Below are 16,426 nucleotides of genomic sequence, written 5' to 3'. Positions count from 1 at the left end.
AAGCAGCCAAAGTTAGAATTTCCCCCTCCAGCTGCTTCAGAGTCATGCTGACTTCACCAGCCAAAGAGTAATTTCACAAAACATCTGTCTGACCTAAAACAATACTTGAAAAGAAACAAGGGTAGTTTGAAGGTAACAAAACTTGGAATCATCTCTCCTCTGTAAAGATGCTACTGCCCATCCACTCAGCTCAAAACACACCAACTCCTAAAGCATTTTTTCACTCCCCAGTAATACTTGAATAAGCTACATAAACTCTTACAAAAATGATATGAAGATTATGGTTTTCTACAGGATATGTATAAAACATTGTTTCTAGTACAAAATTTACAGCTTCGGATTTTTTTCTCAATTCAAATTCCTGGCTTGGAAATTTGCTTTGTAGGAAAACCATATGACATTCTCCTCTTAGAACTCAAACTTCCATGTGAAATAAAAGGAGAAAGAACTTGAAAAAGTATTTAGGATTATCTTAAATTGCTCTAGACCAGGAACTATAGTAACTTTTTGGTTTTGATTACCAGCAAAATGATTTTACTAGGAAAACAGTTCCTCTGCAAACATGAACTGAGGGTTTCACCAATGCAAGTAATGAGAGATGATTCCTGTAAGTGAATGTTTCACCTTGGGATGTATAATCCAGCAAACCATAAGTTATCAGGAGCATCTGACCAACTTCCCTGAAGAGTCCTCCTTGGATTTCTGACTCAGGAGGATGGCCAAGCAGGGAAATCTCTTTATGGTGTTTGTTTTTGAAGGAGGAGCAGAGCAATGCTTTTACATCTTTGTGCAGCAGTCCTGTTTTTACTGGGCCTGAGTTACCCTACAGTGTAGAGAATTTCTGACTTTAGGGTTGAAATTAGAACAGCAAAACCCTAAATACCAAGGATGCTGTGTGTCCTTACAAGAGAAACATCAAAAGCTAATACACTGTGCCAAATTAAAGGTTTTGAGTACAAAGATCTAACAACAGAAGAGTCCATACATGCTTATGGAAAACAATATGAAGTGTATCTTCAACCTAGGGGTTAGAAATTATTCATTAAAATAGGAAGGCCCAAGCCCTCAGATGCTGTTTTGACTGTCTTCTCTTTTGATCTTAATGTGAAACAATTTATAACATCAAAACGGTGTTATATTCAGAAAATTTTTTTCATCGTAATGCCAACGTTCATAATAATTATAATTTGCTTTTCAAATCATCTTTGAGAAGAAAGGAATAATAAAATTATCCTACTAAATCCACTAGGGGATTATTGTTGCACTGGAATATCAAAGAACTTAGGATGCATTGAAGATTTATTGTCATACAAAACATTGAAGTGCTAATTATCTTAATCTGAAACTGGGTGTTCTTCCTTTGATTAGATGCTGTACATCAGTATGACAGTCTTAATGCTTTCTGGTCAGACTGATAGATGAAACCGATTTTGTTACATTACTCAGTATGTCTGCAAGTTAATACAGAAATAAAATTGTTTCCTTATAAATTTTAAATTATAAACTGTAGAGACCCAAGCACAGGACAGCTGTTGCTTTCCTTTGCAGTGCACGCTGTATTACAAAATGAATTAAGCAACTTCCCACTCCCCAAACTTGGGAAAATTATGGGAGTTTTTCCTCTGAGTTCAGCCTAAGAAATACTTCAGTTAAAGGTAATCAAGGCATTGAACATTTGAATGCATTTACTAATTTAAGCAACAGTACTATTCATATACTTAGAGCCAGGAGCATACACACCTCACCTCACTGATGAGCAGGGGGGACTTGCAAGTCCACAATTATTCTGGAATATTCACTGTGCCTTACAAGCAGCTGGATCTCATGGTTTTTAGCAAGACACAAACACAGCAAGAAGAATCACATTTTCTAAGATAATGAGCCCTTGTTAATTCTTCATTTATCTTTACTAAGAAAACCTAGGAAACCAAGTTTTATACCATAAATGGCTAAGCAAAAGGAAAGCACAAATTTTTCCTAAGAGCTATATGGGAATAAAATAACTTAATCCATTTCAAATTATTTCATGCACACCAAACCTTGCAAAGCAGGCATGAAAGCATTCATGCCTAGGCACAAAGTATTTCTGCTGACAAATGCAGTCTTTCACTTGCACATCAGTGTAAGTTAATAAAAATCTTTCAGAAGCTTCCTCAGTATTTTTCAGTTTTCAAATCCAGATTTAAATAACATCCATCAGGAATTTACATACACAGAAAAAGCACAGCAACAACAAATTTAAAACTGACTCTCTGAAGTAGGCAATTCAATTCTTAGTACGCAAGACAATGCAAACAAAGCTAAAAGCAATAACTAAAAATAGACATAATTTTCTCTTTTCACCAAAAGCTGATTATAACCCCTCTAAGAAACCAGCATGAGCTCCACAGGCTCCTATATAAGAAAGACACAGTGGCATTTATTTCTTGGATTCGTGGAGCGGGTTTGTGACCTGCCTGGGCAGGGTGAGGAGGGCAGAGCTGAGCGAGCACAGCAGGTGTCTGCAGCACCTGCTCATTCACACACACTGCAGGACCTCGTCCCAAATACAGTTTTCTGCAGATGATCTCATGCCATGCAACCTGTAGCAAAACTAAGGAAATCTAGGATCAGGTGGTGCAGAGAATGCTCACTGATTTACAAGGTTAATTTCCCATAGCAGCGTCTAGGCGGGTTAGTGAACTATGAAGCATTTTCCTTTCAGTAATGGAATAGAATAACATGCTGACAGAACTGACTGAAAATACTTAATTTCTCTCTCTTAGAGAAGAATATTTAATGCAACTTCTAAATGACCCAACTGAGAGAGGCATTCTTTCCTTACATAAAATACATGACGGGGAGAAGAAAATATATATTTTTAGAAAAAACCACTCCTTTAACTGTATTTGCTGTTTGCCACCGGCCTTTGAAATTCTTCTTCAACAGAGGACTAGCACCATGGAATAAAGCAGGAAATTACATGACGAGAATTAAATCTCAGTAAACAAAGCAGGATGCCAAATTTCAGTTTCCTAAAGTTCATGAGGTTGAGTTCTCCAACTCATGATGAACACAGTGGTATCAAAGGGAACATGACAATGGCTGATGTTGGCCAAGAGCCCACAAGAGATGACTTTGACTGCTGCTGAGTGATGAACAACACAAACAAAGAAAATTCCCCAACAGCCTCACAGAGAAGCCCCCTGCCAGCTCAGTATTGCTTTCATTAAGAGATGTCAGACTGCTTTTTTTAATGACATGCTCTTCACAACAGTACTCCATACATGAAATTTCATGTAAATGGCTGCATGAACAATTTGAACATACTGGAGTTACAGAAGAAAGTTCCAGCTACAGTAGAAAATTAGACATTTGATGTAAAGGAGCATCTGAACATGTTTTATATAATATTTACAGGTATTTTTATAATAGACCAGTATCACTCTATCCTGCATCTAAGCAAACAAATATTTAGCCTACAACCAGCTCAACTCTGCAGCATAACACTAATGACAAGGTTTCTTTACAAATTAATTTGTATTATTATCACTCTAATAATAACACATTACTATTACTCTGATAATAACCCATTAACTGCAACTCATGGAGATAAAAATACACTGCTTAACATGAACATTGTTTTACGTTGGTTTAAAGAATACAACTCGGAAGAACTTCGCAGCCTCTAAATTCATGTTTAGGTAACATCAGCAGATCCTTTTTTTGCCAGTATGCAGGTATACAACCTCCCTGGATGTGATTTAGCAGCAACATATTTCCCTAAATGATGCACAAAAAAAGACTTGGCACAAAAAACCCTTTGGTTCTATTTTCTAGAAATCATGACTTGGCACAAAAAAATCCTGTGTTTTATCTTTTCTAGCAATCACCATTTCCCCTGGCCTTGGTCAAAACTTCTTCCATATTCCCTAAATGCCATTAAAATCAAGAGACATTCGCTCAACAGTTGGCCTATTCAGGAAGGTATGATGGGTTCTGCAGGTAACATATTCAAGTAGTCTTTGCTGGGTACAGTAGGATTTATGTCAGCAATTAATATAAACTGAAACAAAAAAGATGATAAAATATTTCAGGTGTAGATATTATTGACAATTCTGCTTTTTAGGATCAGATTTTTTCCCCAAGAATGCTCAGGCATTCTCCTGCAGCAACAGTCTTTTGAACTGTCAGTCTGAATTGTCCATGGCTCATCTTGAAATTAAAGAAAATCCCTGGTAGCAAAAGTGAGGACTCAGGCAAAATCTATCCATTTCATTCTGCTGCCAACTTAATCTCAAGCTCTTCGTTACTCTCTGGGAGCTCCTCTACCAATTTTTCTTTCTTTTTGAGTATTAAGGGACAGAGGGATGTCCCCTCATATATTTGGAGCATCTTCAGAGCAAATTTTAACAGAACTACTCATGCTTTATTATTACCACAATCTCATATTATATAATACTATCTAAAACAGCCTCTCCTTTGAAATATATTTGATGTCACCACTGATTGCCCATTGCACTTTACAACTACCTGAATAGGACCCAATGTTAGATGATCTTGTTTTATTGTTCTAATATGGAGAAGAAAGAACAGTCAGTTAAAAAGCTTAGTGCTGGAAAATGAATTAGTTATGATGCTAAGTGAATAGAGAGACAGATTGCAGCTTGGTTATGAAGGAGGTTACTGGGGAACTGGCTTCCCTAATTCACATTTTCAAATAAAGCCATTCTGACAAATGCTCTGAAACACATTTTAAATGGGAGCCTAGTGCCTAATGCCACTGTTCAGATGCATGCGAAAACCTTTTTTTCAGCATTAAATGAAAATTACATTAGGAGAAAGGAAAAGAAAGTCTGCGTATGTCCCTATACAAAGGCTCCACACAGTACTTCAAGAAACAATTCAAGTGCAGCCATATATCTATGAAATTGGATTTACACATTCTCCTGTCACTGGAAATCCTTTAGACAGCACAAAGCACCCAGTAACTGCAGGGTCATCTTGCATTAGCATGCCACTTACAGAAAAGGTGTTTGTTTGCTGCCATTTCAGGAGGCCTGTTCACCCTTACCCACAGCACCTTGTTTTTTATGGCAGGTACAAAGCATACGGGAAGATGGAGGAAATCAAGTGCCTTCTACCAGCAAGTAGGATAAAAGTCAACTTAACTCTACCACTTTTTTGTTGATAATTACACCAGAGTGTAGGACTGCTGCTGTCACAAAAAACAAGATCAAGCTTCAAGGAATTGCACCAAAGATTTGAGGAAATCTAAAATAAAAGATTAAACAAATGTTTCCAGTTCACTACAGACACTCATTTCTAATACAGTAAAAATACAAGACTGACAGGAATATTGTAAGAAACTATGGACTGCAGTATAGTGCTTAAGCCAGCCTGAACTCTCATACAGGCACAACCACCTTTTTTCAGGATAACAAAGCTTGGAAGTTGCATGCTTCCAATAAAATCCTTCTCTGCACGATTTTCTGGCAGAGATCATCCACAAAGTTAGCCAAAAGAAAATTTTGAACACTTTCATTTCATATATGCAGTACAAAATATCCTTGTTGTACTACCGAGAAGCAAATCTTTTAAGGGAGTCACTCATAGCATGCAAGGTTGCGGTAAAAGATGATTCACATTCTTTCCAACTCAGTATTTACCCAGAGGGCAGAATGCACAGGGAAGGGGAGGAAATAATCATTATTTAATTGCAAGGCATTGCTAGCACAGGAGTGGGTTCAGGCAGCAAAAAAACCTGAATGCCAGTAACTTCAGCTGGAGAAGAGTAGCTAGAGACAACTCCACATGGCTGAAATTCACATTTGTGACAGCTCAAAGCTAAAGGAGGCACAGCTTTCGACTAGTTCCTTGCTATGATCAGAACTACTGCAAAAACAGAACCAGAGACACAGATTCTTGTAATGGAGACACTGAGCAACTACAGACATAATGGATCAGAGTTCCTGGCTGCACTTATCAAATGGGACAGCATTTCAGAATCCTGACAACCCGTACAGCACAGAGCCTGCCTGCCAGGCTCACAAGAGATGATGTGAGCTTCAGGACAGAAAACAAAAAATAAAAAATCCATTACCATGACCTTTACACTACAGGTTATTAGAGTTTGTTCCCATCTGGAATCCAAGTACCTCACACATAAGTAACTTGCACTTTTATTATAGGATGCACAATTACCTGGAAAACCATTTACTGCATCTCTACCATAAATGTTATGTTTCTCAGAGCTGAAAGATAGTTACAAATACAGGCTCCAATTTAGCATAAAAATTCCAGCCTTCTCAAAGTACAGTTCCATTTATATTCTGGATTTCCATCTTATAGCAATGCATAGGATGTAAAAGCAAGTTGATAACGCATTCCCTTGAATTTTATCCACAAAACTTAGGAAAAACAGCAACACCAAAATAAACCAAACCCAGATTCCAACCTCTTCACTGTTGCAGATGTACTCCCCAGTAGAGTACATTTCCACCATTTATGGACTGTTTCTTCATTTGATATTGCTGGTATTGCTATCAAAATGCTTTCACACAGAATTGACAATTTAATGGGATGCCAAGATTATAAGCACCAAATGCCCCTCTGCTACAACTACATTCTACCTGCCCTATGAGATTACCATCACTCAGGATTTTTCAGCCAAAGAGTCACACCAAATAGTCACAAAGGGTTTTGAAACAGTGATCAGGACCTTGTAGCCCAAGAAAACCCCTGCTCACAACCAGCCCTATTGCCCCCAGGGGGGAAAAATTGCACTGAGCAAGTTTACACTAGTTTGTATTAGCACAGCTCACTAAACAGCCCAGTCATTCTGCCTGTGTCATCTCTCCCATTTACCAAACCATTCATTTTTCTGTTCCCCAAAACAAGTCATTAAGATGTTAGCATTATTTCCAGTTCAACAATTGAACATAACTCCAAGGGGCTCTGCTGGCCTGGGCAGAGCATCCTGTTTCCACACACACACACAAGTTCTGTGAGCTCTCTTGGCCAGCTCTTCACACACTTGATATGGGATAAAGGATCAGAGTGGTTTCGCCTTGGCAAATTTGCAAATCATATGGTATTTAAACTCTATGAACACTTAGAGAATAGATTTTAACTTTGGATAAGCAGAATTTACAGCAATATAGTGATACTCAGAGTGTTTTCTTTACAACATCGAGTACTGCTACTCTCTATAATATGCATCAGCTTATAAAAGGCAGTGCAATAAAGAGCTCCTAAACCAAACAGCAATGGATGACCATCATCTTAAAAAAAACAGCACAAAGTGTACAAAAAGTAAATAAACCATGCTTGAAACTTAGATCTCTTACATCTTATTCTTAAATCTACCAGACAACCTCACTATTGGACAGGATTTAAAATTATATCAAATTAAAATGTATTAGTTCTTATTTTAAATCAGCTACAAGCCCTTGAGATTAATTCCAAGTCTCTACAATGCTGAAAGGATTACAGAGCACTCAATGTCCATGGATGTCTATGCTGGGTAACTGGAGACACTACTCATTTCCTCAGTGAGACTGCAGCATTATTGGAATAATTCTGAGATCTAGCAAACCATTTCCCCAGTCTTTTAATACATAAGAATTTAACCTTTCTTAGCAGATAGTCTTTAGTTGAATTCGGTTTTTCTTCATTTACAGCTAAAATAATAATTTCTATGAAGATATCTTTCAGATAACACTTATTCCCAACTTCAATCCAAATATCTTGCACATATAGTAACTTACAATTTCCTAAAAAACATCCACATTTACCTGGAAAGCTGTTTATTTCATCTCTACTACAAATGTTATGGTTCTTGCAGCTGAAAGTTAGGTACAAATACAGACTTATTTAGGTCCAAATTTCCAGCATTTCCAAAGTACAGTTCCATATGTTCACTGGACTTCCAGCTTATCTCTATACATCAGATATAAAAGCAAGTACATGAGACATTGAGTTATCTTTAATTTTATCAACCAAAATTTAAAAAAAAACCTTAACTCAGACTCCAATCTCTTTGCTCTTGGAGACATGCTTCAGAGGGGCACATTTCCTCCACTTCTTGATTATTTCCTCTCTCCCCTTGATAACTCTTCCTATTGTTTTCCAAATATTTGCACAGGGATTTGACCATTTATTTGAGATGTCACCAGTACTGGTACCAAATATCTCCCCTGACAGAATCATATTCTACCCTTCCTATGAGTTCCACATCACCCAGGTCTTGTTTGCCAAAGAGTAGCACAAAATATCGACACTGAATTTGGAAGCACTGGTCAGAAAGGACCTTGTAACTAAAAAAGCCCCTGCTCAGAACCAGCACTCTTGCTCCCAGAAAAAAAAAAAAAAAATTGCACTGAGCAATATTACACTGCTCTGTATTAGCACAGCTCACTAAATGGCCCAGTTATTCTGCCTAATAGTATCATCTCTCCCATTTACCAAACCATTCATTTTTATCACTCACAGTACATGTCATTAAAATATTATTTCTGGTTCAACAATGAACATACTCATAGGAGCTCTGCTGTCCTGTGCAGATGATCCTGTTTCCCCACACACACCACTTCCATGAGCTCACTCCTTAAACTCCAGGAACTCTTAGAGACGAGGTTTCTTTTTTAAACCTTCAATTGTTACAGTTTTTCCCCCATGCCTCTTGATTATTGAAATGCTTTCTCAGCAACATTAAATACTACTACTATTTCTGTAATTCATCTCCTGATAAAGGACAATGCCACAGAGAGCATGAAAACCAAACACCACTGACACTGCATCATGATCAATTTAAAACCATTTCATTTGTGTAGCTGAAATGACACTTAAATCAGATTACTCAAAAAGCCCTCTGGAGGGAGATGACAAAGAGTTTTTGACATATGAACCTTAGATAAAATCATCAATTTCATTCCACAAGTTGATTAATAGATTAAACTCCTACTTAAAATACCTCACTATTTGCTTCTTCTTTTAGATTTAGGGAATGTTTTCCTCAAACAAAAGTTTTGAACCATAATACTCAATTCTAGAGAATTTATAAACCTTGGATAACTTCTTGTCCCAATTCTATAAAGAGAAAATAATAGGTTCCTATCCAAAGGGACAGTACAGGTGCCAAGAATGCAAACCCAGGCAAACTGACAGAGAGCACATGCAGATACTGTTTTCCAAATATTTGCAGAGTCATTTGACCATTTAACTCAGATGTCACCAGTACTGGTACCAAATATCTTCCCTGACAGAACCTTCTTCTACCCTTATTATGCATCACTCAGGACATGTTTCTCAAAGAGTCACACCAAATGTACACATTGAATTGTGAAGCAGTGGTCAGAAAGGACCTTGTAATGCAAGAAAGGCCCTGCTCATAACCAGCACTCTTGTACCCAGGTGAAAAACATTTAAAATTGCACTGAGCAATGTTACACTGCTCTGTATGAGCACAGATAACCAAAGGACCCAGTTATTCTGCCTAAAAGCATCATCTCTCCCATTTACCAAACCAGTCATTGTTCTCATCCCCAATAAAAGCCATTTAAATGTTACCATTATTCCCAGTTACACAATGAACACACTCAGAGATGCTCTGCTGGCCTGGGCAGATGATCATGTTTCCCCACACACAGCACTGCTCTTAGCTCTCTATTAAAACTCTATGAACACTGAGAGAAGACTTGTTTAACCTTGAAGTATCTGAATTGGTTCACAAATCCATAGCATTATTAAAACGCTTTCTTAGCAAGACCAAATACTACTATTTACTCTATCATTCATCAGTTGATAGGGGGCAGTGCTACAGAGAGCTTCTGAACCAAACACTATTGACACTGCTGCATCACCATTTGAAAAACATTTGATTTTGTTCTTGCACTGACACTTGAACCTGATTACTCAAAACAGCTTGGGAATCAGATGACAAATAGTCTATAACATGTAAAACTTAGATAAAACCATTATCTTATTCTTAATTGTTCAAAATCCTTTTTTAAAAACTCCTCATTTAGTTATTCTTTCACATTTAGAAAACATTATTCTTAAACATAATTTTGATAATAGAACATTCAACTCTTTAAACAGAAGCTCTCCACTTACCTTTCTGTCCTTCATCCCTGGTAAGAAAAGGCATTTGGTTGAACACAATGACAGACATCATACAAAATAACTTCATACTGGTCTCACCCCCCATTGGCTGCTTGACACTCTTGTAATAATAAGCCTATTCTATGGCTCAGAGATGAAAAGGAAAATGACAAAAGCTTACCAGTTGCAGGGAATCTAAGCCCAGAACGCCCTTGTCACACAAGTAAAGCTTGTTTAGACCCAACAAAATCTTTTTAGATGATTTCATTACAGCTGAAAGAATACTTATTTCCATCTACAAGAACCTATTAAAAACCATTTCTGGAAAATATGTCATTAGTACCAGAACATGTCTCAAGTACCTGCAAATGTTACTGATAAACCACATTGCACCATTCAAGAAACTTGTTTTTAGAACTCTCGGTTTGATGGATACAATGCTATAGCAATAAAAAAAAAAACATGGGTCAAACAATGAAGAAAGGAGGATATTCCAACACAGATACAGCTTACTGGAATTGGCCAACATTTCTACATCATCTAGAAAGAAACAAGTTGTTCCTTTAGGTGTGACAGCAAGTTGAGAGTTTCACACCCTGCCCTGCTCCCAGGGCAGCAGTGACTCACCCAGCACAGCCCTGGGTGCACAAGGGCTCCCCTGGCACAGCTGACCCTGCCAAGAGCTTTTGGTGCCTCCAGAGCCTCCTCAGGGCTCCCCCTGCCCTCAGCCCCGAGGCTGCTCTGCCCAGGGCCAGGGCTCAGCACTGGCCACTCACCCCAAACACTGCCAGGAACCCACTGCTGCCCTGGCACCCGCCTGGCACCCCAAACACCCCCAGCAGGGCAACAGCCCATTGTGAGCACACAAACAGCCTGGCACCCCAAACATTCCCACCTCTGCTGCCTCATGGCAACCAAGGCCACAACACTGAAATACCATCGCCATTACTTCTAGTGCCACAAATATGGGCAATTATTGCTTCCAAACATAAAGATCCAACCAAAACCCCTTGGATTTCATTCTGATGGCAACCAATTCTGAATCAGTTAAGAGAATCACCTTCAGTTCTATAGGATCTACTTCATAAACCAGTCATGCCCAAGCTGGATCAAAAAAACTTACATATGACTTATATATAACTTCCCTAAAGAAAATCCACATGTACCTGGAAAAGATTTTATTGCATCTCTACTACAAATGTTTTGTTTTCCACGGCTCCAACTTACTTAAAAACACAAGTTCCATACAAGCTCAAAATTCCCAGACATTCCAAAGTACAGTTCCATTTGTAAACTTGATTTCCATTTTATATCAATATATAGCACAGAAAAGCAAGTAAAAAGTGCTTTCAGTTCAGTTCCGTTATTTAAATGAAAACTACTCAAATCCAAACAAACCCAGACTCGAACTTGGTCACTGTTACAGACAAGCTCAGCCAAGGGGCACCTTACATCCATTTCTTGATTATTTCCCCTCTGCCCCTCATATCTCCTCTTATGTTTTCCCAATTTTTCCACAGTGAGTTGACCATTTAATTCAGACGTCACCAGTACTGGTAACAAATATTTTCCCTGAGAGAAACATATTCTACCCTTCTTATGCATCACTCTGAACATGTTTATCAGAGTCACACCAAATACCCACATTGAATTTTGAAGCACTGATCAGAAAGAACCTTGTAACCCAAGAAAGGCCCTCATACCAGCACTCTTGTACCAGGGAAAAAAACTCTTCAAATTGCACTGAGCAATGAAACACTGCTCTGTATTAGCACAGATCACCAAAGGACACAGTTATTCTGCCTAACAGCATCATCTCTCCCATTTACCAAACCAGTCATTTTCCCTGCCCAAAATGCATGTCATTAAAATGTTACCATTATTTCCAGTTACACAATGAACACACTCAGAGGTGCTCTACTGGTCTGGGTAGGATATCCAAGTTTCCACACACACACACCTCTGCTCTTAGCTGTCTATTAAAACTCTACAAACACTTAGAGAAGACTTGTTTAACCGTGAACTATCTGAATTTGCTCCCATATCCATGGTATTATTAAAATGCTTTATAAGCAAAGATCAAATACTGCTACTGTCTCTATCATTCATCAGTTGATAGAGAGCAGTGCTACAGAGAGCTTTGAAACCAAACACCACTGACACTGCTGCATCACCATTTGAAAAGCATTGGATTTTGTGCTTGCACTGACACTTGAACCTGATTACTCAAACCAACTTGGGAACCAGATGACAAAGAGAAGATATGATGTATACCTAGATAAAACCCTTCATTTCATTCTTAATTGTTTAAAATCCTAAATTGTTTAAATTTTTTTAAAATTCTACTAAAAATAACACCTAATTTAGTAATTCTTTTACATTTAGAAAACATTATTCTTAAACATAATTTTGATAATGGAAGATTCAACTCTTTAACCAGAAGCTCTCCATTTACCCATCTGTCCTTCATCCCTGGTAAGAAAAGGCATTTGGTTGAAAACAATGACAGACATCATACAAAATAACTTCATACTGGTCTCACCCCCCATTGGTTGCATGACACTCTTGTAATAATAATAAGAAAGAATACTTATTTCCATCTACAAGAACCTATTAAAAACCATTTCTGGAAAAAAATTCATTAGTATCAAAACATGTCTCAAGTACCAGCAAATGTTCTTTATAAACCACATTGCACCATTCAAGAAACTTGTTTTTAGAACTCTCATTTTGATAGATACACTGCTATTGCAATAAAAAAAACATTGGTGAAACAATGAAGAAAGGAGGATATTCCAACACAGATACAGCTTGCTGGAATTGGCCAACATTTCTACATCATCCAGAAAGAAACAAGTTGTTCTTTCAGGTCTGACCAGAAGTTGAGAGTTTCACACCCTGCCCTGCTCCCAGGGCAGCAGTGACTCACCCAGCACAGCCCTGGGTGCACAAGGGCTCCCCTGGCACAGCTGACCCTGCCAAGAGCTTTTGGTGCCTCCAGAGCCTCCTCAGGGCTCCCCCTGCCCTCAGCCCCGAGGCTGCTCTGCCCAGGGCCAGGGCTCAGCACTGGGCACTCACCCCAAACACTGCCAGGAACCCACTGCTGCCCTGGCACCCGCCTGGCACCCCAAACACCCCCAGCAGGGCAACAGCCCATTGTGAGCACACAAACAGCCTGGCACCCCAAACATTCCCACCTCTGCTGCCTCATGGCAACCAAGGCCACAACACTGAAATAGCATCGCCATTACTTGTAGTGCCACCAATTTAAGCTATTATTGCTACCAAAGATAAAGAGTCAAATAAAACTCCTTGGATTTCATTTTACTGTCAACTCTCTCTGACCCACATCAGAGAATCACCCACATTTCTCTGACGAGAAGATCTACTTCAGCTATCACTTATTTCCAACTACAACCTAAATAACTTAAATATAACTAACGTAAAATTTACCTAAATAATGCCCAAATTTTCCTGAAAACCATTTATTGCATCTCTACTATAAATATCATGACTCAACTTAGTCAAAACACAAGCTCTAATTTAGTTGAAAATTCCAGCCTTTCCAAAAAACGGTTCCATTTGGAACGTAAATTTCCATTTTATATCAATACCTAGGACATAAAGGCAAGTAAAAAGTGCTTTCTGTTCACTTCCATTTTTTAAAACAAAACTATTAAAATCCAAACAAACCCGTACTCCAACCTGGTCACTGTTACAGAGATGCTCTCCCAAGGTGCACATTACCTCCATTTCTTTTTTTCCTCTCTCCTCTGATAACACTTCATTCTGTTCTCCAAATCCTTCCACAGTGATTTGACCATTTAAGTGAAATTTTACCAGTACTGGTACCAAATGTGACCCCTGACAGAAACATATTCTACCTTCCTTATGCATCACTCAGAACTTGTTTGCCAAACAGTCACACCAAATATTCACATTGATTTTGGATGGTACAGTCAGAAAGTTACTGGTAACACTCTTGCTCCCAGGAAAAACCCTTAAAATTACACTGAGCAATATTACACTGCTCTGTATTAGCACAGATCACTGAAGGGCCCAGTTATTCTGCCTAACAGCATCAGCTCTCCCATTCATTGTTCTCATCACCAATAAACGTCATTGAAATGTTACCATTATTCCCAGTCACACAAGGAACATACTCAGAGGTGCCCGGCTGATCTGGGCAGGTGATCCTGTTTCCCCACACACAAATCAGCTCTTAACTGTCTATTAGAAAACTATCAACACTTAGGGAAGAGTTTTATAACCGTGAAGTCTTGGAATTTACCCCAATTCCCATGGCATTATTAAAATGCTTTATAAACAAAGATCAAATACTGCTACTGTCTCTATCATTCATCAGTTGATAGAGAGCAGTGCTACAGAGAGCTTTGAAAGCAAACATCACTGACACGGCTGCATCACCATTTGAGAAACATTTGATTTTGTTCTTGCACTGACACTTCAACCTGATTACTCAAACCAACTTGGGAACCAGATGACAAATAGTCCATAAGATGCAAAACTTAGATAAAACCATTATCTTATTCTTAATTGTTCAAAACCCTTTTAAAAATAACTCCTCATTTAGTTATTCTTTTACATTCAGAAAACATTATTCTTAAACATAATTTTGATAATGGAAGATTCAACTCTTTAAACATAAGCTCTCCACTTACCTTTCTGTCCTTCATCCCTGGTAAGAAAAGGCATTTGGTTGAAAACAATCACAGAGATCATACAAAATAACTTCATACTGGTCTCACCCCCCATTGGCTGCTTGACGCTCAGAGATTAAAATGAAAATGACAAAAGCTTACCAGTTGCAGTGAATCCAAGCCCAGAACACCCTTGTCACACAAGTAAAGCTTGTCTAAACCCAACAAAATCTTTTTAGATTATTTCATTACAGCTGAAAGAATACTTATTTCCACCAACAAGAACCTATTAAAAACCATTTCTGGAAAAAAATGCCATGAGTACCAGAATATGACTCAAGTATCTGCAACGTTATTTATAAATCACATTGCACCATTCAAGAAACATCTTTTTAGAACTCTCATTTTCATGGATACACTGCTACTGCAATAGAAATAACATTGGTCAAACAATGAAGAAAAGAGGATATTCTAACACAGATACAGCTTGCTGGAATTGGCCAACATTTCTACATCATCCAGAAAGAAACAAGTTGTTCTTTTAAGGTCTGACAGCAAGTTAAGAGTTTTCCATCCTGCTCTGCTCCCAGGGCAGCAGTGACTCACCCAGCACAGCCCTGGGTGCACAAGGGCTCCCCTGGCACAGCTGACCCTGCCAAGAGCTTTTGGTGCCTCCAGAGCCTCCTCAGGGCTCCCCCTGCCCTCAGCCCCGAGGCTGCTCTGCCCAGGGCCAGGGCTCAGCACTGGGCACTCACCCCAAACACTGCCAGGAACCCACTGCTGCCCTGGCACCCGCCTGGCACCCCAAACACCCCCAGCAGGGCAACAGCCCATTGTGAGCACACAAACAGCCTGGCACCCCAAACATTCCCACCTCTGCTGCCTCATGGCAACCAAGGGCACAACACTGAAATAGCATCGCCATTACTTGTAGGACCACAGATATAGCCTATTATTGCTACCAAAGATAAAGATTCAACCAAAACCCCATGGATTTCATTTTTCTGCCAACTTGCTCTGAATCTCTTCATTACTCTCTGGATGCTCCTCTTCCAATTTTGTTTTCTATTTCTGTATTAAGGGAAAAAGGATGGCTTCTTATTCATTAGGAGCATTTGCTGAGCTAATTTCCACAGAACAACTCATGATTATTGTCACCTCAATCCCACCACACTGTAAAATGGCATCTCCAATTGAATAAATTTGCTCCCAACACTAATCTGCCCAGTCCACTTCACAACAATCTGATTAAGAAACCAGTATTACATCTACTTGTTTTATCATTCCAACAGTGAGAATAAAGAAGTCAGTTAAGAAGCTATCTGCTCAAAATTTCATGTTCTGTGTCAAGAGGAGAGGCATACTGCAGCTTACCTGGAAGGGTGGTTGCTGCTTACCCTAATTCATACTCACAAGTAAGCTCTGAAAGCTCCTGAAACAAAACACATCTTAAATGTGAGCCTGATTGCTTTTTCAAATGCATCTGAAAAATATTTGTTTGCATTAAGAAAGAGAAGCATAAATACACTAAGAGAAAGGGAAATATGCACAATTTCTTCCCCATCTGGTTCAGAATAGGCATATAAACATAGACCTGATACACAAGTATCATGTTTAATATACAGACAGTTATATCATATAATATACAGACAGTAATATAAGACAATTGCCTGGATCAACCT

This window comes from Melospiza melodia, chromosome 8 (assembly GCF_035770615.1).
Source record: "Melospiza melodia melodia isolate bMelMel2 chromosome 8, bMelMel2.pri, whole genome shotgun sequence".
NCBI classification, from domain to species: Eukaryota; Metazoa; Chordata; class Aves; order Passeriformes; family Passerellidae; genus Melospiza; species Melospiza melodia.
Note: the sequence above shows the minus strand (reverse complement) of the source record.